This window comes from Zootermopsis nevadensis, unplaced genomic scaffold (assembly GCF_977971745.1).
Source record: "Zootermopsis nevadensis isolate Lab colony 2312 unplaced genomic scaffold, Znev_1.0 Znev_ptg000029l, whole genome shotgun sequence".
Taxonomy (NCBI): Eukaryota; Metazoa; Arthropoda; class Insecta; order Blattodea; family Termopsidae; genus Zootermopsis; species Zootermopsis nevadensis.
This window is the reverse complement of record NW_028259161.1, coordinates 6,200,235-6,221,363: the sequence shown is the minus strand read 5'-3', so window position 1 is coordinate 6,221,363 and position 21,129 is coordinate 6,200,235. Positions and strand designations below refer to the sequence as shown.

The following is a 21,129-nucleotide window of genomic DNA, read 5'->3' as shown; positions in this document are numbered from 1 at the left end:
GTTATAGATTTTTTTTTGTATGTAATCTCTTCTTCGCAACGGTTTGCAAAACTGCATGTACGTCTCACGATGATATAGAAAACAAATCAAAATTGCATTCATGGAAGAAGCTAAGATCTAATTAAATTCTGAGAATACTTACTATTATTTAGTTTTGAAATCATTTCCCTTCCCGTCTGCTATCTAAAAACATAAAGATTAAAACGTACAAAACTGCAATTTTTGATATATAAGCCCTGGATTCTACGTTGATATTCAGATTACCAGTGCTGTGAGGACAGTCAATCTGAAAGACTGATTTGGACCGGGTGTGTGTGACCAGAAATTTGCGTAAAATTGTTGTGGAATCTTCTGGAAAACGGGCCACTGGAAGACCAAGGAGGAGCTGTGTGAATAGAAATGAGGATTATCTTTTAAAAAAATGCAGTCGCTCAACTCGCCTTTTTATGAAAATAGACTGTGTCTCAGTGTCAGTACATTTTATTTACAATTTCAAGTTTAACCAACTTTGTCGTTCAGCTCAGTGTTGGCCCCAGGTATTGTTTTTGTAAAAAAAGTTTTTTCTTGATGGGTCTGCACGTAAAATTCGGGACGCATTATGTTTTGTGAACGTAGTCAGATGTTCTCGTTCTGTAACTGAGTGGGACATGCAGTGCACAAGAAGCAGTACTACATGCAAGCTGACACAGCAAAACCTGTCTCCCCACTAGGACACTGGTTGCCATGGTGCCAGGTGAAGTAGGATTACGAATCATGGATGAACATGATCCAGTGCTGATTGTCAACAAGTAGCGCTGTCCGGTGACAAAGAGGGAAAGCACAAAGGAACCTCAACCATGAACTTAGAATGCAACGCAACAATTCCGGTGATGTGCTGCTGACTTGACGCAAAATTAAACAGCCATAAACAAGTCTCCCCTCCCCTATAGTGCTTGGACACTTATGATCAGCAAGGAACGTCAGAAGGAAAGACAATTTGTAGGCTTATCATTACGTCGTGTATAGTCGGCGCAGTAGTTTTTGGGCCTTTGGAGAAGCTGGCGGGCGGGCCTACTCTGTGTACCTGAGGTGGCACGGTTTGGGCGTTCAGTCCGATAAGCTCCTCGGTGCAGTCAGCATTATACTATCGCACAAGAGACTCGCTCCTAGCCTTCCCCTTGAAAATTCCACCGGCCAAAAACTACTGCGCCGACTATAACAGTGGTCTTGGACTGAATTCGCCATGCAGTCTTAATCTTGGTGCTAGATGGAGGTGAATATCTGCTTCACGCTAGTGGGAGATGGTACGTTTTTTATCCAGTGGACAGGAATCATAATTACATGAATTTTAGTGACTTTGTTCGTGCACGGTGCACTGAAGGAGGATATACAGGCGAGTTAACATTTGCATAAAACTGAAACATGTCTTTTCGCGAAGCTTGTCTGAAACTTATGTCCCTGGATGAAGTTTTCATCGTTTTCCTAAAGAGAGAAGGAACTGATGGCTAAAGACGCATATGACATAGCTACGTCTTCCACTTTCGTCACCAGCTGTTGTTCTTACATCTTCCAGTAGCACTTAAAATGTTATATTTAAGTGATGTGAAATACATGAATCTAAATAAACGTTAACAACATTAATCTCCGGATGTTTAGTGGAACTTCTTGGACGGGATTCGTTACATAATCACAAGTCCTCTGCCTACAGAGGACACCACAGCTCAGAAAAAATTGTAGGCCTCTATACCCTACGTCCATGTTCTTCACTGAATTCAAACCCGTGACTCTGGAATTGGAGTCGTCTAAAGCACACCTTAATCTGCACAGTCGGTGTAACATAACGTATTTCAATGCTGAAAATACACATTCCCAGAATACATAACTGTGGATGTTACATTGTTAATTATTCGATTTGTTACATTAGGTCTAATCCCCTTTGCAGGAGTTAACTAACCTTAGAGGCTGTCCTTATTGAATTAAGATGAATCATGGTTTCTGAGGACTATAGGCATGTTCCTATATACGCGAGTTGGATCTTAAAGGCGAAGATGTGGCTTCTTGCTGTAGGATTATGTCGAGCATTCGAGTGGAAGAACTTCAGCTTAAAACTGAGCCTATTTCCAGTTCTGTTGTATCGAGGACTAGACCGTTCCAAGATCAGCTGCGTGTCCTCTTCCGGGATTCTTTTCAAAGCCAGTTAGCAGAAAAGCTGTGCGGTTAATTCACAGCACGATTAATCTCTACAGTAAAATATGTCACCGTTCGTTTAAGCCTTCTTCTGTGTGTCTCGGTTCTTGCATATAGGCCTTCCTGGAACAACGTTATAAATTTTTAAATTTATTAAACAGTCTGGATAATATTTTGTATTGAATACTGGTATTGAAGTTTGAGGTCCTCACGGTTGTGAAAGTTATCGACCGTTGTCTTACGGGTTATGATATCGTGTGGTCTTGTAGGTTGTTACGAATATTTTGAAGGAACGTATTGCACACATCTTCACTCTGTACATGGAAGCGATGTGTTCCTCCGAAACATTAGTTACATCCTATTAAACCACATGACAATCCAGAATACGTGGAAGTTGTTCTGCAAATTTATACCGAATTACAGTTCTGACCCATAGTACAGACAGTTGACTGACGTAATAAATACATATTTATCAAAATGCTAAGAAGCATTTTATGGCCCTGTGTACTGCGATACTGAGACACATGCTGTTCGAAGGGGCAGCTCTGTCTCTCTCTCTCGCTCTCTATTTCTTAGAAAAATAATGTTTTGTCGATTTTCGTTTGTGATGTGTACGAACCGACTAAAATTGTGTTGATCCATCTTTGAGCTCGACGTATTTTAAAAACGTTTGCGTCAGATGTAACACTACTATGACGCCCCTTCTCAATCTGAAAGTCCTTTTGTGAGCTTAAAGATAAACCTTAAACCTCCCCGTGCTTGGGCGTGTAGTCTGCTGTATGATCCGTTTGATGTAAAAGGAAAATATCTTCCTAATTTATCAGGCGAAACGAGAGTGTACAAAGATATTAAAACAGGATTTCCTTATAAAGGATTTCTGATACTAGCAAACAGCATAGTGTTAAAGCGGATTACCATAATTGTACACAATAGAATTGTAGATTTTCGTCTTCGGGTAATTTCTGTCTGTTATTGTATACAATCTGTGTACTAATGGAACCAAACTTCTGGAAGGAGAGATAGGCCTCTGTATGCTACATAAGGGCGGGTGAATCAGCAACGCTATAATGCGATGCCAAAATTGAGAGATGAATCTGAAACATAAACCATATTGTTTGATTCCCTGGAATCTTACATCTGGAGTCGTAAGTTATGCTGGGTTTTAAATTACATGAAACTGAAGTTTACAAATTCCAATCAAAGTGACAACATTTGTTCATGTCTTGAATCCTAATTAGTTATCAAGTAGGTTGTTTATTGAAACTTCAACACCTTTATCATTGGACGAAACATGCTCTAAATATGACAGAGAAAATATAATAAGGAGAAGAGAAATGGCTTAAAATAATGATACTTTTCCTCTTTAAATTTTTCTTTATAATCGATAGTTGTATATTTATATAATAATAAAATGTAGATTTCATACTTTCTGCTGGAATATGTATTTGAAGTAGATATTTTGGTTGAAGGTCGTGCGTGTTAATGGAATAATCAACGAAACGAAGGAACTTTCTGTGTTAGCCTATAAAAGAGACGTGTTAATCTTTTAATTATGACATCTAATGTGTGTGCAGAATTTGCTTTAAAGTCATCACACAAATCTGCGAGTTCTATACTCCAATACAATGAATAGAGTTCATATGAATGTGTCCGGAAAAACCTTTTTCCGGGTTAACTTTCACTGTGCATTGGTATGCCATATTTGTTCTTATAGTCCCGCCTTGTAGCCTTGTTAAATTTCAAGTCCAGTTACTTCTGTCGTTTACCACAGTGCTCAAAGTAACTCATGAGAAATTTCCATAGGGCTCTACGTTTCTACGTTACACTGACATTGTAACACTGAAGGACTGTAGAAACAAACGCCCTGCGGAAGTAGTTCACTCTCTCAGTAGTTCTACATTTGAATCGACATGTCCACTAAAGCTTCTACTTAATCACTCCGCTGAACTTGTGCAATAAACCAATTAGCAGGCTGTTGGGCTTTAGATAGGAACACCAACATCGGCGTAAGTGCTAAGAGGTCAAGATAACACGCCCATCACCTGCAGAGGTGGTCACACCAGTCAGTGTGAGCGTAAGTGTTGTAAGTCGCAATAAATTTCCGAAACGTCGCCAATTTTCGCAGAATCTTAAAGATTGAAATAGAAAGAAGGAAAATTGTCCACTTGGCACCTAAGTGGTCAGTTACTTAATATTTTAATTACGACTGGTAACCTGGTAGTCCAAGCGTCTGGCCTTCAGTGTAAAGCTGCAGTCGGGTTTATGAATGTCCGAATATCGTGGAATTGTTCATGCTTTCCCTTTCCCTCACCTCTGGAAAGTGAAACAGGAAACTCTTTTTATGGATTTATAAATATAAAATATGGATTCCTACACTCAACGTTGCCTTTCCATTCATATCATTTTGATAGCTGTTTTGACTAACAATTTGACATCTTATTTCTTCCTTAGAATCATATTTTAATTTCTGTAATTGGTTCAGCGCAGTTAAATGGATCACAAATCAATAATTCCGGAAATTCTTACACCATTTCCCTTAAAGCTCTAGAAAAAAAAATGTTGCAGCTGTAATGAAACTGCTCCAGCGTATGAATGGCACTGGTTACATAAGTAATCCTGCTTAGAAACATTGTCTTTTAATAGTGAACGTCAGAACTTCTTTCCGGAGTATCTGGTGTAAATAGAGACAGAGAGAGAATATTTTGTTCACATGCAGAGTGCGTTAAAATTTTGTGGGCGTTTAAACCAAAGCTACGGATTCAATTTGTCCCTTAAAGTGGAAGGTAAAACCGAAGTGGTGTTTGTTTCTGTATCTGGAGATGTTATCAGTGTTTGATACTAGTAAGACCTGAATTAATCTAAAGTAGTACTTAAACACAAATTAGTATAATTAATCTCTGCCTTTAAGGAATGTAATAATACAATTTAATGCATCTCAGTTTCAAGTAATATACAGTTTATAAACGTAGTCCCTGTAATTTCCTCGTCAAAACAAACAGGTATGTCCTTTGTTCCGTTCTTCTATTGTGCCTAGTTTCTGAGCTGCAAAACCCGCCTTCCCCGGGACTCGAACTCCGGACAATTTTCTGGAGTTTTAAACTTTCTGAAATCTATTCCTGATCTCAAAGAACAAGGATGCCAAGTGTAATACAAATTGGTGTACTGGAGCTACAAGCGAATATACTCTTAAACCCACGCATTTACCTACTCACAGTTACAATTTGATAAAATTTGTAGGATTTATTGCGCTTTTATTTTACAATCTTATTCCGAAAATGTTCGTCTTTAAAATTAAGATATTAACGTTGATACATGAAGCAACTCTAGTTGATGACTGTAATTTCATTTCACTAATCTGCAGCAATATTAGAATGTTAGAACTAATTTGAAATGACATAATTTTCCTAAGATATGAGTCTATCAAGTCCTGCTATAACTCTCCATTTTCTTACACGTACAAGATACTATAGTCTATAGCAAACGTCTTCCTTTATAGTGGCAGGATTTTTGCGGTGTTTAGCAAGAAATCTGGAAAGAGATGAATCTGAAGGAATCTGCCTAGAATGTAAAGCTTTGAAAGTGGGAAACCCAAATACGAAAAAGAAGACAGAACTGGATCCAGGGAACTTCAGTCCTGTTGTCACTGTAAAGAAATCCTATGGCCGCCTCGTATTTGTGACTGATCAATGCCAGTCTTCTTTTCTTTGTGTTATTTTTGTGTCATTGTCCTCTGTAGCAAGACAGTTCAATGTTCAGCTGAAGGAACACATATTATTGAGACTTGTTCCGATGCTCCGTTAACCTGTCTGTCCAGTAGGATGCACCGTTCTGTATTGTAGCTCTCAAACATCGAGTCGATGCCCATTGTACTTTGTTGGGTCATAGAAGTACAAACATGTAAACAACGTTAATATTGAGGGTTGCAATCACAGCCTCTGGTGTTGTAATATGAAGTTCACAAACATCATTTGAACTGTTGGGCAAACACAGTGACCCTTCGGGAACTTATGATGAAAACAAACTTTGATCGACAGTAGTCAGCGGACAGCCCGTATAGGTTTTGGTGTGGTAGACATTTATAAATATTATGATTGCGTCCTACTTTTGTGTCTGAGGCGGATTTGACACATACACGCAGAAACAAAACTGTGTAAAACGCAGGTAACGCTTCAGAGACATAGGCAAATTGATTTTATGGACAGATGTCGATATCACTAGCTCCGGGCTAGGTGACCTGAATTCGATTCCCAGCCAACACAAGTATTTTTACCTTAAGCACCATGTCAAAATGGTGGACACCTAGATCCCTGTATGCGGCTGCTAACGATACTTTATCCAGGGGTGAAGTGGCCAGAACGTGAAACTCACCGTTTCTATCAATGTAGTGTAAAGGGTGGAAAAACATGGCACTGCTGAGGAAATTCTTGGGAGAAGTATAGAGTTGGAAATAGGAATGAAGAGATTCATAATTGCATTCTTCCTCACCAGATGTTGTTATTAGATCAAATCGAAGGGGGCGAGATGAGGCTATGCATGTAGAAGACATGGGAGAAAGTGTATGGTAATGAGCCTTCAGTTTCTGTAACAGAGAGGGGATTTGTGGACCAAATAAGAAGCTGTGTTCCTTAGAATTAGCTCATATAATTTTGGAATTAAATAATTTCGCTCAAATCCAGTTTTATGATGTCTCAACAAATTATACATTATATAAAAATTATGTGACATAAAAAGTAAGTCTGTTCATTGTTCGTATTGAAATAGATTTGGTACGTACTTTTTTTTTGCGAAATACAAGAAAACGTACGTCCAGGCTCTTAAACGTGTTGGAGGTAATATTGACTACTGTTGTCCGTAGACGTCCTCGTATGCAATTCGGAATGTTATTCAAATCCATAAAGGACTTCTAGACGTGAAATAGTTATAACCGGACGAATGTAAACGTTTACAGTCGGAGTTTCCTCTTCACCTAACGGTTAGATGAAGACACGACAGATTAGCATAGGTGAGGTAAGATTGGGTTAGGTTAGGTTTCGTTGGGTTAGGTTGGGTTGGGTTCGGTTGTTTGTTTAGTGGATTTTCTTAGGTTAGGTAACGTTTTGATGATTGTTGTGACGTTTTAACACTTATGGTCACAATTCGTCACGCCCTTACAGTACGTCACGCTATGTCACTCTTGGTCACGCTTTGTAAATATTCGTCACTTTTAGACGTCTCTGGCTACATCTCGTCACTCCGTTACAGTACGTCACGCCTAGTCACGATTAGTCACGCTTTTAAAATCTTCGTTGTATTTTAACACTTATGGTGACCTCTAGTCAAACCTGTATAGCAGATCACACCTAGTCACGCTTTGTCACGCTTGGGCACGCGTGGTCACTAAGTCACGTTTCGGTACGCTTACGATATGTTACGTATGGCTCGGTTAATTTTTGCTACTTTGCAATACGATGGCTACCCGACGGGTTCTGGTTTCTTGCTCGGGGTTAAAGCGGCCGAGGCTGCTAACCACTCACCTCAATCTAAAGTCGAGGTTGAGAATGTGTGGAGCTATATCTCCACTGCTCCTTCCACCTGAATGGTATTTTGTTTAGTTGAGTAACAGGGACATCTTATTTACTTACCTAATTACCGGTATGTAAGTTATGTTGTGTACAGACGCACTTAACAGTACACATGTATATGAAAGTGAAGTGTCAACACAGAACAAACAGAAAGTTACATACAAACAAGTCTAATGTCTCCTTAATTCAAACACGCTGTGAGCAAACAGTCGACGTGCCTCACGGAGAATTGTATCATGGCCGGTGGAAACAAAAGGCAGTCGGACAATCTTACTTTCTATCCAGCCGTCTCCACGGAAAACACTAGCGAGCTATCAGAACTTTGTCGCCACTTGTCAAACAAACCTTCGTGGTAATACTAAACTCGCTGACTCAGTACTGAGCATAGCTGTTTCCGTTCCCACACGAAACTCAGAACCTATTTCGTGAAGAACTACAGAGAAAATGCTCTACGTGTTTTGATGACAATACAAACCTAATGAATACCTTGGCATGTTCTGTGAATGTTCTGCCTGTTGTTCTTCTGAACAGCTTAAATGTAACTTTCGAGACGTGGATACAGATTTAAGATAAAATTTCAAAAGCTTTTCTGTTTGAAGGCGTGTATTATGAAGTGGCTGTCATATTGTTTCTTTCGGCGCCTACAGTTTTACTTGCAGTGAGGTATTTTTTTTTAGTAGGCCTGTTATATTTCTATTTAATACCTGTTACACAAAAGTCCAAAATTAGTTTATCCTTATGCAGACCCCTTATGAGAACTTAGGGTGACATTAGGCCCACAGGTCTTCTGTGAAATTAAATGATGAAAATGATATCAGTAATCGAAAACACGTTAAATAAGGAAAAGTAGCCTACTGTTATTTTACTTTGCCTTTATTTCTTTGGTAGTCCTCTTTCATTGCTTTTAGTAATTGGTTTAGATGTTTCTTTTCCCATTTGAAACGGAATCGACCATGGATGTTGATTTTATTTTCCATGTTCTGTAGTTGATGTCGAAACACGTTCATTTCTGCAACGTTAAAAGTGTCATGACAGATATAATAGATGATTAATTATCGATATTAGTTTGCCATGAATTATAATGCTTGTTGACGAAAAAAATAAAACAGTATTTTGATGTGAGGTTGTCACGGCATTGCCGATGTCGGTCTTCTGGTATGAAACGCCATTTCGACAAAATTTAGACACAAACACGTCATAGCAAGATTCTACCCCTATCTTCGGCGCTTCACATTACTGAATATTGAATTGAAAAGGATGTAGAAGAAAATGTACGTTGCCTAATCTGTTATTCATCCTAGGTTTTGACTGGAGAAACTGAGAATAATAACGAAAACAATCAGTCAGAATCGCAGGTATCTCGGCCGAGAATGAAACCCGGGATCTCCTGAGTACAAAGCAGGAATTCTAACTACTTGACTGCGGCGTTCATTAAAATACGTATGATAATGAATTTCTGAAAACTATCATTCTGTAATACCCTTCGTAAGGTAATTGTTATATTAGCTTGACCTTGGAGAATGTGTTTTAAACATACAGAGATTTGATTCAGTCCCATATGCCTTTTGCAGCTACTTTCGTCAAGACATGGTCGAAAACTTACTTTCAAACATTCCGAGAGCCTTGAATGTTCCTTGTATGTTGACGTATCTGACTCAACTGATTTTTTGTTTTTGTTTTTTTTGTTTTCCATGTTTGCAATTCGGTCACAATAGAGATTTCTTTTTTGTTCGGACTCGTGCTAAAGTAATTATGAATAAAAATGTTCTTAAGTTCCCTTTTATTATGAGCTAGGAAAGAGAATGACTACGAACAAGAATGCCAGGAATTTGTATATGAATAATGAAGCTTTCTGTCTTCTGGGTTGTTGCGCTGTGTAGTCTGGTAGATGTTTACCAACGTTTCAGAGGTCATACTGCCTCCATCATCAGGGCGATGAATAATCTTTTCGTATTTTATTTTGCTTTGTAGTTCGTAGAATACTTTTAAATAATAGCAATATTTTAGGAAGGAATAGTAAATCGCTGGAGCAAAAATAAAGGATTGAAGTTCTAAAATTGTGAGAAAAAAATTTATGCGTTCTCACGAATCACGTTTATTGACTTTTTTAAATATGAGTTTAGGGTCTACAAACTTATGTGTTAACTCTATGGTGAAGCTGATATGTAAAAAGGGATAAGTTTACAAGAAACAAGTTTAAAAGTTAAGCGTTAATGAAGTACAATGTATTTAACTGCGTAGAAACTTATTTGAATTAAACATGGTACAGCACACTTACATTCGCTGCACGTAGGTCCATACCGGTAACTATTTATCACATGTTTATAAAATATTACATAAATATACGCAGGCTCGTAAAATGCCTTCGGACCGTGGGTTTATAACCCGACCGGTAAATGTTTTTAATAATATCTGGTTCTTTATATCGCATTTGTGTTCCTTATTGCCTCTTATCGAAGTTATATTTAGACACTTATCGTTTTCGGGAGTCCATTCTACTCCTGTGTTAAAAGTGACTGGTTATCATTAGAGATACACTGACACATATTGATTTTATACTCTTAGATTAGTGACAACGGCCAAGGTCAGCCAAATAACCTTTCAGTTGTATAACCACTGTCGACGTTTTGCTAGTACAATGATAACCAATACCCGAAGACGTCTGTAGATTTTTTCCCGTAGTGTTGTGGGTATAAAAGAGAGATCAGACAATAAACTAAGTGCTGCGGTCTTGAAGTACGATTACTGGATCTGTATTCACATCTTTGAGCAGGTACAAACGCTGACGGGTTACACAACAAGAAGGAATTTTTAATAGCTCTAGAACGCTCCGTTCGGGTTTATGACGTCGCGCTAAGGCAGACCAATTCCAGATAACTAATTCCATGGAACAGAAGTCTTCATGAAAAGTTAGTAGTCGCTCTCCACACCTCCCATTCTATTTAGTTTCATAGACCTACTAATGCTTTGTAGAGATCTCTTACTAATATTCCAGGGTCATGTGTTATGAACAAAAAAAAAAGGGAGTTAAACACGTTGTTAAAGGTGCGGTCTCTGCCCGTGTTCTTTTTAACAAAACGAGGTTATTCGGTTTTTGCGTTTCTTAGTGATCATATCGTTTTGTGTCACCCTCGCCTCTGCAGGTAGCAATGGACCCTACCTCCTGCTTCTTACTGCGGCAATTACAACACAATTTATTTCAGTCCTGTGTCGGAGGGCCCGGGTGACGAGCATTGAGACTCAGTGGGTTGTAGCAAATATGCATCACATGGGGCCGTAGTCCGGCACAGAGACAGACAGCTGTGTCGTAGGAAATGAAAGGAAACCCAAGATATTGTGGCTTCTTGCATGACTGCTACAACTGCCTGAGATTGTAACGCCGCGTAAAGCAAAACTAGAATGGCCAACATGCATGCAATAAAACTGTCTTACAGGAGGTAATAATCAGATAATATTAACTAACACGTAACTCCATAAAGCAGCGTCCTCCTTGTGAAGCTGGTAATTGCTTAAAGCGGCTTTTGTCGAAGTAGAAATTTTGTTTTTGTGCTCACAGAAACTCGCCACTGGATACTATCGCACGAGTCCAGTCCACATCCTCACATCCTGTCTTTAGGGCCGAGAACCGAACCTGAAACAAGCATGAACATTACGGTCATTTTGATATGACTTGATTTGAGTGTAATAAAAAGGAGTTTATTGGGTAAATACAAACAAAAATTAAATTCACCCCACAGCTTTCGACGTAGACCCCCAGTAGCAAATTTCTTTGACACAGAAGCACATGCTTACATTACCTTCGGAGTTAAAACACGTGGATCGTCAAAGGCACTTACTATACGGTGATAACAGATTTGAGGATTGATGTTCATCAAATATGAAACTGTACACTGTTATTAGACCTAACTCAATTATAACCTTTTCGAATTCAGAGACCAGCAGCTCACCATAGATATTTGTTTCCAAATACTATGCACTTACCCTTGAGTACGTTCTATCTTTGTTACCCTGAGAAAGGTGACGTAGCTTTTTGAAAATATTCTGCTCTGCGGTGAGATGAATTCACTTTTCCCTTTATCATCTTTTCTTCTCATTTCTTTTCTCCCTCTTCCATTTTAAGTTCTAGTACAATGGTAGGGAAAATCGCGAGTACAGAAAAAGCATATTGGGGACAAGTTTAATTGAGAAGCAACCCCCTCACCCTTAACCACGATTGTCATCTTCTCTAGGAGTCACACGCACCCCTGCACAGCTGTGTGTAGTATTTTCTTGCTTCGGATTATTTTCCACCTCAGCTTCCCTTCCACACACACACACAATAGAAGTGGCATCCCCTTCGTAAGATTGTTCTACCCTCGAGCCAAGTAATAATGGCGCATGTCGTTATTAAACTTTGTAATTGGGTGTTTCCACAGCGTCTCCAATAAATGAAATAGGGTTGAATTCCAGTTTTATCCTCAGCATCGCGATTCCAATTTAAACAGTAAGACTAATGCATGTCTGCTAACAACAAATACAGAAAACGAATTTTTATATGAAAATGCTTCGAAGATCTCACGTATGTGACGTCGAATAAAAGGTTTGTATCTGTCTGAATCCACTGTAGCTGGATGTGAACACAATATAAGGAACATCAATATTTATATAATGGTTCTAAGAACATCTTTAGATTGTAGTCGTGCGTTTTTGTGCAGCGAATCAACATTTTCAAATATCATGAGTGAAATCGTGGAAGTCCATTTTACCGAAACTGACTTTATGTTTTACTTTTGTCAGTAGTAGACTACTTGCGCAGAATACTAGAGGTTTTATTATTGTTTTATTATATATTAAATGTTGTGTGAAAAACTGTTTTAGAAAGAAAGTTCTACTTCATGACATCAAGAGAACAGACCATTTTAGTGAGCTAGACGTACTTATGAGAGTGTAATGCTAAACGAATCTTAAGACACAGAGTGTGCCAATAACGAATTCAAAAATATAAATTCTGAGATTAAATAGTCAGACGGACGAAGTTATTTTGGGTGGACTGAAGACCAAATCTGCATTGACATAAATTTTAAACTCCAGAAATAAATTACTTTCCACGTTGACAGAAAGCAGAGAGAGAGAGAGAGAGAGAGAGAGAGAGAGAGAGATCGAGAGAGAGAGAGAGATCCACGTTTCGCATTGAAATACAAACTGGCTAGAAGAAGAAACCAAAGACGGCAGCTTCTTTGTGTTGTAATGCCTTCGTGTGCTAGGAGACAAGGTTAACTCTGCCTTACTTCTGTGGCCTGCCACGAGTATGTTCGGTTTCAGATTCAAGCTAAGGGTCTGATAAGCAGAGGAAAAACATAGAGGATATAGCAAAAGAAAAAATCGAATATATGATGGGTAAGAGGTTAAAAGTTTCGCTCCAAAATTAATAGATTTTCTTTATGAAAAGGATTTCCAGATGTTTTTGTCCTTTTAATTCCTTTATTCTTACATTCACAACTGGAATCATCTTATTTTTATGTGTAAGAACGTAACATGATAATGACTTGTCAAATATTCGCAGTTCCAGCCACCGCTTCATAAAGCTGCTCTCGTTCTGGTTTAGGTGAAAGGTTCTTATTAAAAAAATTAAATACAGCGTCATGTAGAACACTGAATTTTGAAAATACTAGTTTACGAATTCACAGTTTTCGCAACTATGTACGCAATTCCTCTAAATGCCACCGATGTGAGTACCAGAAACGCAGTAGTTGACGAAGATGGCGGTAAAGAGGACGCTACCAGTCTGTCGGTCTGTCGTTGGGCCGACCGGTAGGATGGGCCTCAGCCAGCTGGGAGATGTTAACATGTCCACAACAATTTGTAACACGAGATGTCTACATGGTCTGTGCCACCAAGCCATTCTTCTTTCCCTCCCAGCTTCTTGCTACAAAATGTCTTCTTGTCCTCCTTTCGCGATGACAATAGTGCAGTGCGTTCAGAAAGCCTTGTTCTGCCAGATCCTTCCAAATCGTTTCTGTTCGCAAGTCCTTTTATATTCGCGCAATGATTTTAGCGGCTTGGATAATCTGACATGGAAGAAACAATACACAGCTTTCGGCTTTGTATTATTGCTACAAAATTACACGCCATGAACCTCAAGTGGTCACCGTAAGTTACGAGATACCAGGAAATTAAATTAACAGTTCTTAAATATTTAATAATGCACACTACGTTCTTAGACCGAGACCACTTTCAACTTCTTACTGACCGTCATTTTTATCTAAATATTATCTTCAGCTCTGAAGATAGAAGTAGTCTATTCCTCCGAACTTTGGTGGTTATCTGCAAGTTCTCACAGCGTCACAGTCCATAAGATCATGACCGATGTATTCACCGCCATGATAACTTTAATTCTCTTCTGAATATCAATTCGTTTGGGGTGAGTAGAACTTGGCGTATCTTATACATGAATATATCACTTGGCATATTACCGATATGAAATTAATTAAAATATTTGTAATTATAGCCACAAGTCTTTCAGAAAACTTCTATATAGTATCGTATGTTACATTTATTGTTCGATAGATGATATATTTTTAAATTGCAGTCCATAAATTCTGTTGTGTTTGTATGCATCAATTTCCTAACGCCACTGACTTCTTCCGATTTCCAGTCTCATCCACCCATTCATCTACTAGCCTCTTTCCCTCCTCACTCTACTACTGTGTCCTGGATTCCTTTGATCCGTCTAAATCTCGGTCTTCCTCTCTACTTTATGCCTGGTGACATTCTTTCCAGCTCGTGTTTGGGTCATCTTCTGTTGGCTGCCGTTCCTTGTACTTGCCAGTTCCCGTATTAATTACTTTGTTTCTGTATCATCTAAATTAGAATTTTATAAACCCTTGCTGTTTTTATAACATTATTTTATATACTTTTTCCTTTATATTCTTTTCGATTCATTTCTGCTACCGAAGTTTTGTTCGTTATTTTCTAAAGTGCGACACTTCTGAACTGGATAATGCAAAATGTTTCATAATTATTTTGTAAGTAATTTAAAAATTCTGAAAATCCTGCAGCTAAGAAACATGCCGATCAATATTATTATTTTTTCTGTCTCTCGGCGAAGTACATGTAGTCTTTTTTACAAGGAAGTGAGAAATTGGAAGTCATCAGAAATTCGTATTTTGCTTTATCTGTAAGAAGAACAGTTATTTAGAAAAATATACTGTTTGAAACCAGTAGATGGATCACCTTCTGACACACTCAACTAATTTATGGAAAGTAAAGGAAACTTATCGCAAGTTGTCCATATGCTTTCCATTCATGCTGTGTGATATGCCACTTGAATGTGATTAAGATACAAGCAACAAAATGCATATTTGAAAGAGTAAATATGGCTAGATATCATTTGCTGAAATTAAATTTTTGAGAATTTTTGAAGGACATCCCCATTGGATTCCCCAAAGAATGATGATATTAGAGTAGACTTGGATTCGTACTACTTACACACAAATTAAAACTTCACACAGACAAAACTTTGCAGAATGGAATGCTCTAAGAGATATATCGCAGTCGATTTTAATTTACCGTTGACGAGGAATAAACGCATTTTTACACCTCGTGAATGTTGAAATGAAGCAGGAACAGGTCTGAAGGTGTTTCCTTGAGGAAAATAAAAAAAATATTGTCACGAGGTCTCCTTCTCGATTCCTGAAACGTTTGCCGAGCTGACTATAAAGTAACGTTACGAACTTTGTGAAACACCGTGCTAAAACCCATTGTAAGGAGAGCGCCTTTTCAGAAACTAGCTCCTGGAGGGAGACACCATTAACTAATAATAAGACTAGCCAGGAGGAGCTCTGGGTGTTGTTGGCAGGTAAGAGATAAAAGCAGTCCCTGACCACAACAAGTCGCGATTCCTTCATCGAACACGCACTTTAGCGTTGTCAAACTTGATGAATGTCACAAGGGGTTGCTGAGGGAAGTGTGAAGTTCAGCGCTGTCTATAGAAATGTTTCTATAGCCTGGTGTCGGATCCTATATCAAGGACTGGAGAAACTTTGTCGATCTATTCATATTTGAACATAGGACTACTTGTCATCTGGAAGGCCGTCCCGACCTGTCGTATACTGACTTCACGTTTCAGACCGAAAGAAACGATGTAGGCTATATTGTCGGTATTGTAGCTCCCTGCGTCAATATTCCTTACAGGATTACAATAGCTACTTTGTACAACGTTACTGTTAAAAACCCTTACATTTTTATGTGAAATAAGGACATTATGGCAAATTGGAGACCTTGCAAATAATGTTATTTTCCTTTAAATTTAAGCCTCCTCCCTCGGGGATAAAGCTGCTCTGGTGTTAAGTTTAAGATTGCGTTAAGGTTTGCTTTAAATTTGAAGGCTATGTATTTAATTAAACATTTATACGTATTTAATGTCATGATGGTTTATTAAGCACGGGTTCAGTTTTAACTTCATTTTACCGACGTTAAGAATCAGATAATGATTTCAGTAATCATCGTAAAGGCGTGTAAAGGGATGTTATTACATTGCATTTGAAATAAACCTTTTAATATTCTAATAAGAACGAAAGGCGATAAGCCGGACTACCTTATGCCCCTAATCACTAAAAAATTATGAAATATTAACGAAACATGCTTTTGTTAAAATTTGTCTCTGTTGCAAAATGTTGCACGATAGACCCAAAAGAAAACAGATTATAAATTTAACCAATGCAATAAAAAGGTGGACCTAGATATATCTTAATAAGTAATGATGTGTGCTGACTTGTTCGCCATATTTACAAGACACGCCTGTGACGTGCTTACATTAACTGTTGACTTGGACCACGTTAAAGAGTATGTCGTACATTCTCTGTGTGTTCCTGGCAAACAACGTTTTTTGCTTAATAAAACTCATATTTGTGTTCCCAATTCTGCATGTGAATTCTTTGACCTTGAACGTTAGGGGTGACCATTTCTTGGCCATAGGCTGATCAAAATCAAGGTATCCATGTTGAGCATCTCGGTTGTAACGCCACGTGGACTTGTTTATAGAAACCAATGTTTCGGTGGAATATACTGCCGCCATCGACATGAAATAATAATTACGTAAAGTAGCCTTCTACACGACATTTATTGTATCTATGCTACATGTTTCGGCTGCATTGATCCAGCGTTAGTTGGCATGTCGTAAAATGTAGGCTGTGCATAGGAACACAAGCCAATGCGATAGGCTTTATATGCAAACTTAAGCATTTCCACCTGAGGATGGCCAGTTCGGGCTGAAACGTTTTAGCGCAGACAATACAATATGGGTTATGTAGACGGCTATTTTAAGTATTTATCTGTTCCCGCATACACCACGATGCAGATGCAGTCTCTAAAGACGGCAATGAATCTTTCGCTTCCGTAAAAGAAGAAAAATTTCTTGACTAGTTCAGCTTTTCAAGAAGGAGTCTGGTCCATGGAGTTTGTAAGTTTTGATTGGTGGTCTGTTTTGCTTGACAAATAATATATTAAGGAAACGGTCATTAACAGTTACATTTAAATCTCTTCTTCCCTAAGTGACATGTTTATTAAACATGTTTAATTGTCTGTCTCAGACTTTTCGATTCTCACTCAAATTTCCTTGATGAAGCAAAATGAATGCTGAAACAATTTTTGTTCAAGGACATTCATGTTTCTTTCTATAAAGTTTTTTAATTAAGTTTTTTCATGTATTATGCTATAGAGTTTGTCCATCACTGATGAACAGAATGTTAACAAATGACTGTGTTGCTAGTGTAATATTAATTTCGTCCGGAGATAGGGATTGGCTCTATCTAGTGGGCCCGACTGTGTAGGAGCCTGAAGACGGAGATAGAGTCCCATCTCCGAAACGTCGTTTTACGTTTTATATTTACTAGACGATGGATAATATCAATTCAATTGACTCTTCACCATCGTCAAGAAGTTTTAGATCTGATAATATTAATTTTGATCGTAAGAAAACTGTTGTTGCTAATTTTAATTTGGATTGAAATGACACAGGATTGTGTCCCATGGCGAGAGTTTTAGCGCTATTCGATCCTTTTTATTTCCCTTTTACTGTGAGTGTGTCTACATTAAGACCTCCTCACAGCGAACTATCTTTCGGAAGTAAATGTATATATAGTTAGAGGTGCAGTTGACGTAGCTGGCACGATGCCTGTATTAACAAAAGCCATATAATACTTGATTGCGATGTAAGAATTGATGGATGGGAGCCAGCCCCCAGCGCTTCTAATTCTGAAAGCAGGTGTGGATGTCACAATGAATCCCATATTCACGTTGTATTTATGCGGAATGGGCTTACACACAGAGGTAAAGATTTAATCACTTACCTGACATGTGGGTCCTATATATAGCAGACGTTCCAGAGCGATAGTTTCTGGGCTGGCAACTTCGGTAGCACAAGATTATTTGGACATGATTTTGCAAAGAAATTCTGATGGTAAATATTACGCCTTTCTTTTAATAACAATATTTTATGATACTTATTATATTTGAACGTCAATAGAACTCGTAATTAAGTGAGTTAGCGAGAGCAGTTTATGAAGATTCATCTTTGTTGTGAATGACGTGGGGATTTTTTTATATTTTTGGTGAAAAAATTGTCTGCTTTGAGAACACTTTCTCGTAACGAGAAAGTGTTTTGATAGGTTATATATGCAATTTATTTTGTTTTCACTTTTTATTGTTTCATGTTTATTTTATCTTCTGATGTCAACTCTCTAATTGGCTCCTGTAGATGTTGAGTTAGTGTTATATAATAAAGAATAAAATTATTATTATTATTATTATATTTATTTCAATAAAGAGTCCCTAGAAAGGACACGTAAGTAATAAGGACACAAAACAGTCACTATAATTCCTATTATGTTATTGGCAGAATGAATAGGCTAATACTCAAACTAATCTATGCAAACACAGCATCTCTGAACCTACCGGCTAACACTACATAGAACATCATAAGACTTGTTCTGCACCTGCAGTATCGGCAGAGACTATCAGAACCTTATTAGCGACCTATCACACAACAACTAACATTAATTAAGTGTTTTATAAGCGATGATTAAATCTGTATCTTGGCCTAGTCACTGTTTTAATAAGACGTGTAAATACAGGCTGAAATTAATAATGAATGTAACAATGCTATTGTTATGCTAATTATGAAATTGTTAATCGTCTTCTGCATTTATATATTGCAGTTTAAAATCAACTTGTGGTATAATACGCCAAACTTCTTTGTGTTAATATCTCGATACGAAAGGAAAGATGCAACCTTATGTGACCTCTAAAAGCTTTCGGTACTCCCTGATTTAATGCTAGTGCACTTTTAAAACTTAAAAGGAGGCCTTTATTTCACATGCAATATGCTTATACGAGCCATTAAGTTTCATGATTTTGCTCTTACAGATTTTTTAGATTGTATTACACTTAACGGTTTGTAGGCCTATGGAAACTTTAGACTTGATGGTGTTTTGGAACTTCCACTTTATTCTCACTCTTACAAGATCACGACGGACAGACTGATGGGAATCGCCTTCACGTACGGCATTTTACTCGATGCAATACATGAAGAAGTTTTAATTTTCTATATTTATTTTGTTTAAACTGAGCCATTTAGCTCATAGAATGCAATTCATATATTTTATATACTTAAAAATTATTGTTTGTAACTGTAATTTTTGTTTAAGTTTTGCATACATGTTACATATTAAAAAACTCACAATTTTTCTATTTGTTTCCATCCCTCTTCTAGCATAAAGAGATCTAGCTTTCTCAACACTTTTAACTACATATTTCCTTTACAGGACACCTTATTAATTTGAGTATTACTTGGCCGTCTCTGTATCTGACAGACAAATTCTACTTAGGCCGTCTTTTTTGGGGTTAGGGCTACGTTCTTTCTTCGGGAAAAACTTGTCGGCCATCTCCGTCTGCTGACGCGTCGATTTCAAACAAAAGAAACTCAACAGACGCCTTTTTCGTCTGGCCGCCTCCTAGAGAATTCTCTTCCAAACAAGATGTGGATGCTGCTAGGGTTTGCTTATGTAACGAGATAAAATTGCTTATCCTCATAATTATCTGTAAAAGCATGCAGTCGTCTGTCAGTATTGAGTTGTTTGTAGGCCCTAGGAGAGCAGTATGACTTAAGGCGTGGTCGTTAACGCTGACTACGAAATTCCACTAAAATGACTCATCCTCGGTTTACGCTTTGATTTAAATTAGCTTTTACAAAGAGCGTCCTACACTTGTTTTCTGAATTGGAACGCCGCTTTGGGTAACAGTCACATATTTCAGTTATTAAACAACACGTAACTAATGATCCTGTTATTTAAGGTGCCAACAACTTTTAAGAGAAGTGTCCATACAAATATATTTTTTCTGACCTGCCCATTGAAATATGTCATTCTGGGTTTTAACCTTTATCTTGTACACTCTAATACTTGTCTAATTCCTTTCAAGTTCATCTAACCAAGAATTCAGTACCGTATTTCGCTCGGTGGTTTGTCCAACCTAACAATATTTAATGAAAAATGTGAATTTTGAAGTTCTTTTTATGTAATTTTCTGCAAAATCGGTTGGGGAATCCAGTACTCCACCATAGTATTCCAGGGTTATGTATATATATATATATATATATATATATATATATATGCAGAGAGAGAGAGAGAGGGGTGAATGATAGGGGAGCTCATTTCCTGAAAGTTATAACTGTCCACAAATTTACTTAAAAAGGTACCTGTTCACTTGTGTCGGATGCAGGCCTGTACAGGATTTAAAGACATTCGATATTGAACGTAGTCCTGTTGTACTATCTAAAATTTCACTGAATGAAAACTTCGAAATTCCTGCCATAGTTTTGGGAACGTCGGCTACAAATAAAGATATATTAGTCCGCGGATCACATAGTTCATTGTGCCGTATTCATTGACATGTACTCACAGAGGAATTGTTAACATTTATTGAATACCTCAGGGCTACTCGGGTACAAGAGTGAAATGTAGGGCTTTGAATCCTTAGTGAAAGGCAGAATTCTGATGGTAGTTCGGCTGTGTTTAAGAAGTTTGCACCAACGGTCTACGGAACGTGCTCCTTTGTTTCAACACTGCACCAGGAAGGTGTAAAAAGTGAACGCACACACGTACAAAGACGGACACTGTGAAGAAGTTGGTTGTAAGATTACAGCCTTGTCAGTGTCAGAGTAATATGTGGGGAATTTCTTGGGACTATGTTAACATTGTAACTCTATTTATGACAGTCACGGGTTCTAGTACGAAGCAATGATATAAACTATTTAAATAATAACAGTTAGGACCTAAGAGGCATGACGTTAGCTGTCAATTTAAAATAAAAATAACTCAGGAATCTGTGATTTGAAGAATGTAGTGAAATCTGTGGAGTTAGGATG

At 37.9% G+C, this 21,129-nt stretch overlaps 1 protein-coding gene across 5 annotated transcripts in view; it reads left to right on the top strand.

The window, feature by feature from the left end:
• Positions 1-21,129, top strand: part of LOC110836161 (uncharacterized) — a 312,398-nt gene that overhangs the window by 233,919 nt on the left and 57,350 nt on the right. The gene's annotated exons all lie outside the window — the stretch shown is intronic.